We start from the raw sequence: 14,595 nt of genomic DNA on the forward strand, positions 1-14,595 counted from the left end.
AGTCTGATCTAGAGACCTCATTTCAAGGTAACAAAGGGTGGGGGGCGTGTCTCACGGACATGGTACTGCCAGATTAGGTTTATCACACCTAGCTCTCTTTAGGTTAGAGATTAGGTTTATCTTGCTAGGGTATTAGGGCCTATTTTACATCTCTTGTTATTGCAAGATGGTGGGGGTCTTTATATTCATGACTCTCGTTTTTACAATTGTTTCCTATATTATTCATTATCCTAATCATTGCAGCCCATTCATTGTACAGTAGATGGCACTCTTGTTAAGAAAACCTGTTGAAAACATCATTGCCTGTGTGTGACTAAGACTTGTTGCTCATGTGAGAAAAGGGTAATCTCTGTTTAACCGCGACTCCCCTGAGATGTCGCACTCTTGAGTCCAGGCGTAAAGGCTGCCACAAATCACCTTTTACTGTTTGGGTTTTTGGTGAGGTACTGCTTGTGAGCCGGGAGGGCTGGACCAACAGTTGCGACTTGTAGGATTGGCTTAGTCGCCTACAAACAAAAGTGCTGTCATCCCTAAACCAGCAGTCTTGCCTAGAGCAAGAGTCCAACTACGACACCACCAAACAGACGGACTATTTCCCTTACGAGTTTAAGAAACCCACAAAGAAGTCTGTAAAGGTGATTTCCTTAGTAGATTTCATTTGGCAAGAGGGCATTTGCACAATGAGGAACCCTACCATTGTTTCGGCAGTCATGCTGTTGTAGACTCCCGTTGTAGTAACGAGACTGCTGGATTTTGGGCGGCAGCACCACGGAGTATGGGGGACTGAGTCTGATTCCACACCATGTGACAGCTGTTGGCCTAACCCTTCTGGCTAGCCAGCAGCACCTCACCAATACCAAAGATAAAGTGATTTGTGGCAGCCTATCGCATGACACTCTGACTCCTCAGGGAAGTTGTGGTGGAACAGATCGTATCCCTTTACATGCATAGACAAACAGAAGCAAGGTCTTGGTTCAATATATATTTTATTGAAGCAACTGCGTTCTATGTTAAAAAGCATGAATTGCGATTATGAGTATAACAAAACAGTGTTATTACAGCATTGACCAGGAAAGTGAAACACAAGAAGAGTCCCACCATATTATCACAGTAGTGTGTCGGACATCCCTACCTACACTACTAAGTTTCTGCATGAGAGCAAGTAGCAGTGGTAGCCCTAATCCGCCCTTCTGGTCCCAGAAGGTAAGCCTGACGCCCATACCTGCGTTCAGAGGTGAAGAAGTTAGTCTGTTGGGAGTCCTCCCATGTAGACAAAGAGGAGCCAAAGGTTTTCATCGGAAACTGCGATGACATGCATCATTAGATGGCAACCTGGCTGGAATGTCCCCTCTAAGATGGTGTGAGCAGTGTGATGTTTTGTAAAAACATATCTGTATTGTAAGAACTGCCCTGACATGACAACAAGTATTTTTCTGTGTAGGGTAGACAATGTACTCTTTGGATTGGCAGTACCCAGTGTATATATCGTGTACAGCCTTGGGTTGAGCACAGGATGAAAATTTTGTCTAAAGAAATGAATAACAAATTCTGGGTGAAAGACACCTGATAAAAGAATGAACATCATCCCCACTAAAATGAAGGTTTGCTAAACTAATAAAAGGAATACAACTTAAATGTAACTAGATGAGAGGGCACAGGCCTCAGGACGAGTGCTAAATGATGTGCCTGTGTAAATGCTAGAATACCTTCACAACAAGGCCCAGGCTAGACAAATTATATAAGGCGCTGGATGATGCACCAGCATGCATAGTAGGTCACCCAAAGCCAACTCAGTTATCAGTCAAACAGTTCAGAGTTGCTCAAAGAACCATTCAACTGCTATCACTATGCCACCGGATATAGATGGGTACCGCCTTGACAGCATTGGCAACATTTTACTAGCATGGCAGCTCTCACCGTACGAGCAGTAAATTCCCTAGCACTACTAGGAGGCTTTCGACAGGCAGATGTGTTTGGATATGGCACAATTTATAAACCTGCTGCCAGAAGACTAGAGTGGATGCCAAAAAGATTCCTCAAGAGGGAAAACGAGCCTCTGCAGAGATAACAGACTTCGACATTGATATGTCCTTATCTGATTCCGACAGTTAGTGGGAGCACAAGTGCTCAGAAGGCAAGCCTGACTGAAAGCAACATCCTTCAGACCAGAAGTCCGGAGTAAGATCTTAGATATGCCTTACGGTGGAGAATTATTATTTGGAAAACTTATCAATGACGCTCTCCAAGCTATCAAGACCAATATCGTCACTGCCAGAACCTTGGGAAAATTATAAATGAAGAGGCAGCCCTTTCAAGGAGCTAGGGGCAAAAGCTCTTTTTCCTACCGAGGAAATTTCCAGTCCTATAGGCAACAATATCACCCTTATCAGAGACAATATTGTTTACAAAATTCACAGCAGTACAGACAACCACCTCCAACAGCATACAAATAGTCGACAAAAGGGAAGCAGCCAACCAGAGGGGGGAGACACTGCAAGTAAACAGTGACCTTGCAATGGTGCTGGCTACCCCGCACAATCAGACAAAACACCTTGGAGGTCATATTTCCTGCTTCCTACTACAGTGGTCCCGTATAACTACAGACAAATGGATCCTGGACGTCATAGCTCGGCATACCCTCAAATTCATCAACAAACCACCAAATGTCCCACCCAAACAAGCATCACCTCCCCATCTAAAACAACTACTGATGGAAGTTTCTATCATGTTGAAAAAGGGGGCGATAGAGACGGTTCGGAAGTCTTAGAAGGGAATCAGTTTCTACTCCTGTTTCTCCCTCATCAGGAAAAAACAGGAGACTGGCTCACTGTCTTAGCTCTCTGGAAGCTAAACAAATAATTGAAGAAGAAGTCATTTTGGATGGTCAACGTACAGGACATTTTACACCTTCTCAATCATGGCACTGTATGATAGCTCTCGACCTCCAGGATGAATATTTCCATGTTCCCATTCATCCCAAACATCGAATGTACTTATGTTTCCAGTTAGCCACCACCCACTACTAGTTCAAGGTTCCCCCTTTCAGATTAAAATCAGCCACACGTTTATTCACCAAATGTCTAGCCCCTGTGGCAGCTCACCTGAGACAAAAAGAAGTGCAAGTATTACCATACTTGGACGATTGGTTAATAAAAGCTCCAATGTCTCAACAAGCCAGAGCCAATCTGAAACGATGCCTGTCATTGTTCAAGAAACTAGGTCTCACAACGAATATGCAGAAGTCGTCTCTCAATCTAAAGACAAGGCTGACCTTCCTCGGCTCAATCCTAGACACCAAAACAGACAAAGCATCAGTCTCTCTGGAACAACAGAACAAGATTCAGCAATTAGTCCAAAGGCTTGCCAAACGAAAGTCCATTTCAGATCGACTGTACAAGACACTCCTGGGAATGCTATTGTTTTGTATTCCCCTGATTCCAAATTGCAGACTGCAAATGCGTCCATTACAGGAAGAACTAGAGAAACAGTGGACACAAGTTCGGGAATCGTTCGACAATATAATTCGAATTACCCCATTAATGGTCTCATCCATGCAGTGGTGGACTCTGAAAGAATATATAGCAAGAAGATTGACATTTCTCTCACAGGTAGCAGACTTTGTCATCACAACAAATGCGTCCCTAGAGTGAGTGGGCGCTCATCTCCAGAATCTCCCATAGTTGGAAATGGTCTACCTCCAAAAAGAGAATGCACATACATATTCTGGAACTAAAGGCCATAGCTCTGGCTCTCTCCTTGTTTCTTCCCAGAGTTGCAGGATCATCCATACTGATCCGTACAGACAACACCACCTGCATGCTCTTCTTAAACAAGCAGGGAGGAACAAGATTGAAACCCCTATCACAACAGGCACATGCAATTTGAAAGTGTGCTCTACAGAATCAGATATCACTAAGAGCAGAGCATCTGCCAGGGGCGACCAGCATGTTAGCAGACACGATAAGCAGGTTGACTACCAATTGTCACGAATGGGAACTTGATCAGCAGATTCTGCAAAACATCTTCACTCTCTGGGACAAACTGCATATAGACCTATTTGTGACCAAGGATAACTGCAAATGCCAGTATTACGCAAACTGGCATCACCAGAAAGGGTCATAGGAGAATGCATGGTCAAAAATCTTTGTATACGCTTTTCCCCTGACCCCTTCACTCCAAAGGACACTCAGGAAAATGCAGAGAGAACCATGCTGACTCATCCTCATTGCTCCAAAATGGCCCAGGCAGTTCTGGTACACAGAGCTCCTTCTACATTCGCAACAACCACACGTCCAACTAACGCACAGTCCAATGTTACTTACAATGAACAGTGGGCCAGATACTCCATCCCAAACTGACTTCTCTGCATTTGTTGGCCTGGCTCCTGAGTTCCCTGAACTCGAAAAGTCGGAAATTCCCACAGACTGCAGAGAAATCCTCTCTAAAGCAAGAGTGGACTCCACCAACAAAACATATAAACACAAGTGGAAGCGTTTCTGTGTTTGGTGCCAACAAAAAGTTTTACATCTGTTCTCTTCAACCCAGGACAGACTTTGCCATACCGCATTTTGCTAGGTGTTTCATTGGCGTGGCAAAATCTCTTCTGGGGTTACACACCTGGCAAAATCTGGCCTTGCACATTCATCCATAAAGGTCCATCTAGCTGCAATATCTCATTTTAGGAGATTTGACAAATCACCTTTGCTTTGGTCGGTGAGGATCATTAAACAGTTCCTCAAGAACTTTTCAGAGTTTTCACTCCTGTGAAAGAACCTCCTCTTGGTTGCCATCTCAATATTGTGTTGCCAGTTTATATAAGCCCTGTTTGAGTCAGTCCATAAAGCATACTTAAAATATCTCACTTGGGAGACGGTGTTTCTCCTAGCACTAACATCACGTAGAAGAGTTGGTGAGCTGCAAGATTCACCATGTAAAAGTCTTTTATCCAATTCAAAAAGGACAGTGTTGTATTGAAAACTAACCCCAAATTCATACATAAAATACCTTTGGATTTGTATCTTAGCAAGCCTATTGTTTTAAATGCATTTTTTCCAAACCTTGAAACAATGGCAGAAAGATCTCTCCACACCTTGGACTTTAAAAGGTGCATTAAGTTTTATTTACAAAGAACAAAGCAATTTCGCAAATCAGTCCAGTTATTCGTGACCTATGGAAATTTAAGAAACGGTTTTCTAACTTCCAAACCAACTATCGTGAGGTGCATTGCAGCTGCCATTCATTTATGCCACGTTAAATAAGGAAAGCCCTTGACGCGCAGAGTTAAGGCCCATTCTACAATAGCTGTTTCTACATTCCCGGCTCTGTTTGCTGGTATCCAGCAACATGGTGCAGTACACACACCTTTACCCAACATTACTGTCTGGATGCTCTGGACAAGACTAATGCTGCCATAGGACAAGCTGTATTACGCCATCTATTTCAATAAGATGAGCCAATTTTAATTCATTCTTTCCCACGATCCGCTATATCTTAGCAATATTGTTATTTACTTATGCTAGCTGCTAATTATTCTGATTCAAGCATGTGAGTCTGTGAAAGATCCAATACTGGAGAAGAAAATAAGTTACTTACCTGTAACTCCTCCCGTTGAGGCTCCTCTTATTTCTCTTTACTTCTTCCTCACTGTTATGCAGGAAAATCCGAGGGACTGGAGCCTCTGTGGTGAGGGTTCTAAAGGGTGCTGCTGCCTAACTGGCTGGACTTGATGTTGTAAAAGTGAATGTATGTAACATTGACTTCTATGCAGATGGTACTCTACTGCTTTCTAGGTTTCTGTGAGACTCTCACTTCAATGACTGGGAATGATTCAAGCATGTAAATCTTTGAAAGATACCAATACTAGAGAACTGCTGTTAAAGGTAAGTAACTTATTTTCTTTCCCATTCCTTGTCATGACGAACTCTTCCTAGTTTAGCCTCGATTTTGTTGTGCATGGGCTGCGACAGTAGTTGTGTTTGTAGTTGACTGGCCCTGTGTAATCAGCTGATTTGCTTCCTACCATTTCCCATTACAAATAAGGTCTCAGTTACAGAGACTGTTGAGGATTGTGTGTTTGTAATGAGGCATTTAACCCGGAGAGGACTGACTAGGTGTACATCAAGAATTGTCCTCTGTGTATGTTAAACCTAAGTGCATCAGAAGAGAGGAGTTGGCTGTCCTGAAGTAGAAGCTCTAGGGATGCAGTGCCAACATCTTCCAAGTGCTTCAGATAACCAGCTTGAGACGACCAGGGTGTTTAGATGAACTGAGCAGGGGAATGGCAGGAACATAAAGTGTAATTTGTTTAGTGATCAGCAAGCAAAGCAGCACAGTTCTGTATCTAATGACCAAGGCAACCCGCGCCTAAGTTTAGTGCTCAGGAATAGGAACTTGTGCAACTTTCAGAGATGCAATGGGTGCCCATTAGTGCATGTTTCTTCCAGTGAGAATCCCGAGAGCCAGAAACTTGCTGTTGCAGCTGAGCTAATAAGTAATAGTGCTCGAAATTCGGAGCACCCAGACTGCCCTGCTTAAACAAGAGGCGCAGTTTACCCAAAGTGACCCTACACCGGCAACTGCAGTATTAGCTTCTCGAACTTGCCAGTCTGCTCTCAAAAGAAATGTCTTGGAAGATGGGGAGATTGGCAAGCTAATAGAGAAGGAAGGGCAGCATCACCATTTTGGATAAGGTGATTTGCCCAAAACTAACAGAGGGAGAGTCCTCTAGAAAGATATTTGTGGCCTGTGTGTGGATAATGTTTGTTAGACTTCTGACTAGAAGATCACGGTCAGTATGGTAGAGCCTAATCCCTAGTTAACAGAAACATATCATTCTCCACCAGATCCAGAAAAGTGAGAGCAGCACCAGAGCGCAGCGAGATAAATAGGATTTAGATCAATTAACGTGCAACCCAGAAGCTGGGCCAGGTGCTCTAAGGGCATGAGATAAGCCTAATTGACTGGCCTCAAAGTGTCGACCATAATGTATTCGACATAGAGGGATACTGCGTGGGTCCTGTCAGATGTTGGGATGCCCAAGCCCTCCGCTCTCTCAGTCTAACGACCAGTGGGTCCATAGCAAGCGCAAAGAACCAAGAGGCCAGAAGCAACCCCTGCCAAGTCCTGCTATGAAATATGAGCCTGCCCATCTGGACCCTGGCAATAGGACTTGGATAGGGCAGCCTGGTCTATTGCATGGGAGGATTGTGGAAGCCAAATTTGGTAAACACCTCAAACAGATCCTCCTAGTCCAAAGTACTGAATGCCTTCACCATGTCGTGGAGCAGGTACGCCGATGGGGGCCATACTGAGAGAGCTGCTTGATGCTTGCATGATTATGCACAGTCTTCTAATGTTCAGGGACGTGCTGGCTGCTCCTGGGTACAAAACCATTTTGAAACAGGTGGCTCAGATTAGAAAGTATTTGCAGTATAATGCCTGCTAGAATATTGGTGTGAATCTTATAGTCAAAGTTCAGGATAGATGTTGGTGGGTATGAGAATGGATCAGAGGTAACATTAACCTGTTTAGGTATTATTATTACTATGAAGGCCTCCCTTCGTGATTGCAATAGTATGCATTTGGTAGCTGCTACCTTGACAAGAGAGGCCATCTTTGGTGCCATAACCTCAGAGTAAGCTAAAGCCGTCTGTCCCTGGCATCATGCTAGTACAAGCTCCCAAATTGCCTCCCTGATATTCTTGATAGAAATAGGGGTGTCTGTTTCTTTCCTTAGATCAGGGGGAACCCTTAACAAAGGATAGTTTTTGTAAAAGTACCTCAACTGTTGTCTCAGTTTCACTAGCTTTTCCCTAATAAATATGTGATAGTGCTTACAAAAGGCTACGTTTATTAAATATTGGGTGTGCAGCATAGTTTCCAGAGCGAACTGAAGTGTTGAGGTAGGTGCTTGCATAATTTTGTGGTTGACAAGCCATGGCCATAGCCGTCCCTGACCCCTTCAGTGCAAGCCCTAGCGGTATAAGCAATATAATCTAAACATCACAGTCACTCAGATAGGGCAGCCTGCTCCTTGCGTACGCCATTCAGGGAGTCCCAAAGAATGGCCTACATGCTTTCTTCTGATTTGAGCACAGGATTCTTCAACCCCTACACACGCCAATCACAGTGTGGATACCATGTCCTTGTATTCTACTTTGAAAGCCTCCTGGTAGATTGGTGGGGAGGAAGCTGTTCCATCTTTCTCCTCAAAATAGCAATATTTCCCCTCATCTAGAGTACTGTGGAATCATGGATTTTCCAACTTGGAGCCCTGAAGATTTTACAAGGGGGTGGGAGGGTGAAGTTTACTTCATGCTAGGCCTATCAGCAGAGAGTTGTGGTCTGAAATAGTTCTGCCCAGGTAGCATGAAAAAGATGTATGTGATCAGAGCGATGTAAAGTGGACAGTTTGGTCGAGTCAGACGTAAATATCATGTGGGGTGGAATCAAAGCAATATAGCCTAACCTCAGGATTACATATAAGACCTTTATAGGAATGCAAGGAAGATCAGTAGTGTAAGGAGATTGAAGGCTTGGTCGACAAGATTCTAATGAACAAGTCTGATATTAGTTCTCTATTTTCATTGTCTCACTAGAGTAAGATGTTATTATGGGTCTCTTTCCAACCTCCCTTCAAATAACAAATTGTTTTGATAAATTCATACCTGAAGGGTTGTGACTGCATATGTTTGACCTTGGAAGACAAGGTAAATAGTCTACCAAGGAACAGCAATCGTTGCAATATGTTGGAGTCGAGGCATTTTGTGCTAAAATCCTTCCTGTCCGCATTAAAAGCACTTCCTTACTACATTAGACAAGGCAGTACAATGACTACGTATTATTCAGACATGGAAAAAAGTTTGAGAATTCTTTCCAAGGTAGGCTAGACTTAGACAGCCTTGTACTGGCTGCTACGGAGGAATATCCGCATCACTGTAGCCCATCTCAAAGGGCTTCAGATCTTGAAAGCTGATGCGAGCTCCTCAAAAATAGCACAAATCTCTGGCACATGAAGTAGTATCCCCCAAGTTTTCTTAGCCTGACAATAGTGAATAATCTTCATTTGTGGTGTATGCTTTTATAGATTGTTTGACAAATTCATGATGTTTCCGACAAGCAACTAGAGTGTAATATTTTTTTTAAATAGTCTTTTAACAGTGGTACACCAGTGGAATCACTAAAAAGGAGGGTGGGCAGATTCCTGTAAAAGGCTGTAATCTAATGTTCCCATGTTAGTTGGGACTTCTTTCTGAAAAGTGGTTCAAATGTCCTGTTCTATGTTCAATGTCATGTTTCTTTCTGTACAGGTGTTGATGCGTTTGCTCCTCTTCTTAATTAGGAATCTCCTCAGGCACAGGAACTGGTGGGGCCTGCCTGTGAAATAATGTGGAGGGATCATTAATTAACCCCACCATCTTCCCAGCTTTCAGGAACAGGCAGACTTGAATCAGAAAACCACATTTTTCAACACAAGTTTGGCATTTGACTGGGACATACCCCATTTTTTACTATTTTTTGTGCTTTCATCCTCCTTCCAGTTAGTGACAGAAATGGGTGTGAAACCAATGCTGGATCCTGGACAACTAAACGTTTCTGAAAAGTAGGCAACAATCTGAACTAAGCAAGGGTTCATTTGTGCAGATCCTTCAAGGTTTTCCCACAGAAAGTAACAGCTAAAATAAAAATATATTGAAATTGAGGTGAAAAAAGAGCCATTTCTGGCCATGTTTTCTTCTATAACTTTTTCCAGCTATGGCAGATATTTTAAAGCAATTTATCGTTACGTCTGCTGGACTCTTCTGGTTGCGAGGATATATAGTGCTTGTAGGTTCATCAAAAACCCTAGGTACCCAGAGCCAATAAATGAGCTGCAACTTGCAATGGGTTTTCATTGTATACTGGGTATGCAGCAATTTATTTGGTGAAATTTAAAGAGTGAAAAATAGGTATCAAGAAAACTTTTGTATTTCCAAAATGGGCACAAGATAAGGTGTTGAGAAGCAATGGTTATTTGCACATCTCTGAATTCTGGGGTCCCCATACTACCATGTGAATTACAGGGCATTTCTCAAATAGACTTCTGTTTTACACACCGTCTTACAATTGGAAGGAAAAAGACAAGTGGCAATAACACTTGTTCTTCGATTCTGGGTTCCCCCAAGTCTCCCAATAAAAATGGTACCTCACTTATGTGGGTAGGCCTAGTACTCGTGACAGGAAATGCAACATGGACACATCACACTTTTCATTGAAATTTGATGTATTTTTTGGAAAGTACCTAGCTGTTCATTTTGGCCTCTAGGTCAGCCGGCACGTAGGGAAACCTACCAAACCTGTGCATTTTTGAAAACTAGACACCTAGGGGAATCCAGGATGGGGTGACTTGGGGGACTCTCACCAGGTTCTGTTACCAAGAATCCTTTGCAAACCTCAAAATTTGGCAAAAAAACACTTTTCCCTCAGATTTCTGTGATAGAAAGTTCTGGAATCTGAGAGGAGCCACAAACGTCCTTCCACTCAACATTCCCCCAAGTCTCCCTATAAAAATGGTACCTCAGTTGTGTGGGTAGGCCTAGTGCCCGTGTCAGGAATAGATCACACAAAGGCCAATGTTAGACCTTACATGAGGGCAACTGTTGACCCTGGGGTGATCCATTCCTGGCGCAGGCACTAGGTACAGGCACTCAAGTGGGGTAGCGTTTTTAACAGGACAGGTGGGGAAACACTGGGTGGTAGGAATTTTGTGGATCCCAGCATATTGCTGTAGTTTGTGTGGCAGAAATGCACGTAAAAATTGAGTTTTTATTCAACATTTCACATTTGCAGGGTATTCTGGGTAAGAAAACTTTGGGGAATCCACACAAGCCACATTTCTGTGGACTCCCCTGGGTATCTAGTTTCCAGAAATGCCTGTGTTTGGTAGGTTTCCCTATATGGCGGCCGAGCCTGGGACCAAAAACACAGGTGCCTGCCTTACAAAACCAGGATGTTTTGTAATAGATAATTTTGATGCCTCCACAATATGATTTGGGTGGTGGAATTTGGGGTGAACTAAATTGGGGAGCTCCCAAGAGATCACTCTCTCTGTGCTTGCCGCCACATGCACCCGCTCTCTGGGATGGGCTAACCCACTATTGTCCATCTGCACAGACTGTGCTTGCGAAGGGACAGCAAGACTGTCCTCATCACCTCCCTCAGAATCACTGGAAGAGGAGTTGTCAGAAAAATCACTCACAGTGTCTGCGCATTGTCCTATCCCTCAGTTGCTGTCTCAGTATTTGCTGTCTCAGTCTCTGATCCTACGTCAAAACTGTCCTCTATAACCCGAGTTAGGGCTACAGCAGCAGTCATCCAACAAGACTCCATCTCTGCTACTGGCTAAACTCTCGCTGTAAAACACTAGCCTATGTAGACAGTCACAAAATTGCTGGTGGGTGTGTGTGTGATGCGTGCAACAGTAAAGATCAGTCACCTTACCTTTGTTCTTCTTCCCTCAATCAGCATGTTCTCTCAAGACACTCAAAAAAACAAAAAAGACACACTGTTACTTCACCTTATCACATAACAGTTGTCACAGTGTTTAGTACCTCTGGCGCCCAGGCCAACAATCATCTTTGGTGCTCCCACTTTCATGACCTCCTCCTCGGATTTCCTCACTACCAACCAGCAAATGTGCCCTTGATCTCTCCATAGTCCCCCTCGCATATACATTTAATTTGTATTATAGCGCAGGTAATGGCTGGCTTTACTAATCCACTCAGCTATTTACATACAATACAGATTTGATCTTTGCAGTAGGCATGTAAACCTGATCACTTTTATATGTGGGTATGGTTTTCCTGGGGGCCGATTGCACCCCCCAGGGAAACCACACACGCATTGACAAAATCTATCTATCTATCTATCTATCTATCTATCTATATATATATATATATATATATATATATATATATATATATAAAGAGAGAGAGATAGATATAGATATACATATACATATAGATATATCTATCTATGTAGATAGATATATCTATATTTCGATATGTCTCTCTCTCTCTCTCTCTCTCTCTCTCTCTATATATATATATATATATATATATATATAGTTCTACATTTTTTTTGAAAAAGCTGTATGATATCCCTAATAGCTGTATGGTATCCCTGGCGGGCCATAGTGGCCCCCAGGGAAACCATACAACTATTTTTTTTGAATTGCCCCCACAGGGAGTCAGCCCTGCTTACGGACGACCCCCTGTCAATTTAATAAAAAAAAAATATATATTTTTTTTTAACCCCTGGGGGACGCAATCGCGCCCCTCCAGGGGTACACTGGCATTTATTTTTTAAAATGTTCCGGGGGGTGGCCTGTTTTTAGAGGGGGCCGACCCCTCCCCCAAGTGAATTTCCTGGTGTCTAGTGGGGTTTTCTGGCCCTGGATTGCAGCTCGGCTGCGATCCAGGGCCAGGAAACCATTTCAGGAAAGCCCTGTTTGAAAGGGGAGAATCTCCCCTTTCAAACGCGGCCTTTCCGAATGGTGTGGAGGCCCGTTTCGGTCAGTTTTCCCCACCGGAGCAGGAAGCGTCCTTACCTCTGCTTCCTGTTCCGGTGGGGAAAACAGATTGTGATGCGCTCTGGCATCACAAAGGGGCAGGTGGGGGGACAGGAGGGAGACACAAAAGCTCTTCTGTGTCTCCCAAGGGGTATTTAAATAAAAAAAAAATCCTCGGTGCGATGCACCCGAGGATTTTTCAAACCCCTCCCTGATGTCAGCCAGTGGTCGTGACGAGCACCAGGGAGGTTAATACCACAATTATAAGGTCTGGCCACCTGTGTTTTGTCAGAAAATGAAAGGAAAAGCTGCATATATCAGGACACTGTATTTGAAATCAGATCAAAAAAGAGCCTGGACAGTAAAGGTGGCCATTAGGATGCTTGTGGGACCACATGACCGAGTTGTCTGATCTGTAAAATGAGAACAAAAGTTTGAAATCACTGTGCCAGAAATGTCTCAAGCCATCTTTGTGTTGCTGCACCTGATTTTTTTTTTTTTATCCATATTTTATTGGTGTTAACATCGAAGATATTTATTACAATCTTGTAACTAATCATGCAAAAGTATCACCTGTAATCGCTGTCTGTTCTTGTTATGACATAATGGAAACGCAAGTCATACATGTGGAACTCTGAAATCACGTCATGAGAAGCTATGTCGCAGCATAAATTATGTTTTACATCCTGCATGTCTTCTGGCTTAACAATTCTCATAGACTAGCTCTAACGGCAGCCAATATGGATCGAACTGTACCACGAACTAGTAACATAACAAACCAAACTAGGGTCCTTCCCAAGGGTCATCCATTATCATTATTGTGTGTGCTCCGTTTAACCATTTTCAGAGGGCTTAATCTGATTGTCACCTACCTGCGCCAGTGTAGCGGAGCGTGTGGGATCCCGTCCAAGCGGGTGTCGTGCCCCTGCCTATATTTAGCTCCTGTTTTATCTATGAAGTCCCTTATAAAATCGGAAACCCAAAAATGGGTCTCAAGGCTTGCAGGTCTCAATTGCCAATATCGCCTACAAGGAGCCCTCTAGTTCTTAAGTGGTGGGGGCTGCTGCATTCATGTCTGTTCCAGTTTCTACACCCTGGTGTTCCCAGGTGTCCAGTACGTCCGACCAAAGCCCCGCCAGCGGTTGTCTCTGTATCCCTCATTTGTCATCCCGATGCAGGCCCAGTTCCTCTACCCTAGCCCATACTGTCATGTCTTGTTTCTAGCCTGGCACTGTCGGACCCAACCCAGATTTCCATTGTTTTGCTATGCATCATTTGGCTACTATTACGGCCAGTTCCACAAACCTATTGCCTACCTTTTTAGGTCTAGGCCAATAAAATATTCCCATCAAGCAGGTCTCCCGTACGCTTTGAAGGTTACGGTTGAGTGCCTCATTCAATATGACAATAACAGTTTTTGGTGAACCTGGTCACACTTTCTGCGAAGGGCTGACTCTGGACCTCATGGTCTGCAGTATTGAATTCAGGGGAGGTCTACAAGATCATTATTATTAGAGTCAACAGCTTTGGGGTGATTCTTTTACAGGAGTGGCGAGAGCACTCCGACCCAAGGAGTTGAAACTTTCTGGGATGTGATACTAGCATTAATCACTAGTGCAACCTTAGTTGCTTTTCTGGACCCTAGTAGTCAAGAAGTGCCACTTGTCAAGGGTCTTCAGGGGACCTATAATAATAGTTGTTCTGCAAGGAAACCTACCTAGTGGATTCGTAAGTCCAGACTGAATCCTGACTGGCAAGCAAAACCACCAAATTATTTAAGTTTTCTTTACATAAACCTCTTTCTTTTACGTTATACATGTTCAAGTAATATTTAAGATGTGAAACGAAGAAATGACATATCAGTACAGTAAAACACAGTAAAATGTTGTCTGCTCCTTTCAAACCTTTTTCCTCGGAGAATAGAGCTTACTGGTGGGTAGGGTGAGCCACCCTAGGCAGATCATTTTGTTTTGTAAGTGTTTGATCTGCAACCAAACCTTCTGTGTTGGTAGTGAAGAGGGCTACTTGTGGATTGTGATTGTTACTCG

At 43.4% G+C, this 14,595-nt stretch overlaps 1 protein-coding gene across 1 annotated transcript in view; it reads left to right on the top strand.

Annotated features, from left to right (window-relative positions):
• REC8 (REC8 meiotic recombination protein) overlaps positions 1 to 14,595 on the top strand; it is a 1,036,252-nt gene that overhangs the window by 336,213 nt on the left and 685,444 nt on the right. The window lies entirely within an intron of this gene.

Source organism: Pleurodeles waltl, chromosome 6 (genome assembly GCF_031143425.1).
Source record: "Pleurodeles waltl isolate 20211129_DDA chromosome 6, aPleWal1.hap1.20221129, whole genome shotgun sequence".
NCBI lineage: Eukaryota > Metazoa > Chordata > Amphibia > Caudata > Salamandridae > Pleurodeles > Pleurodeles waltl.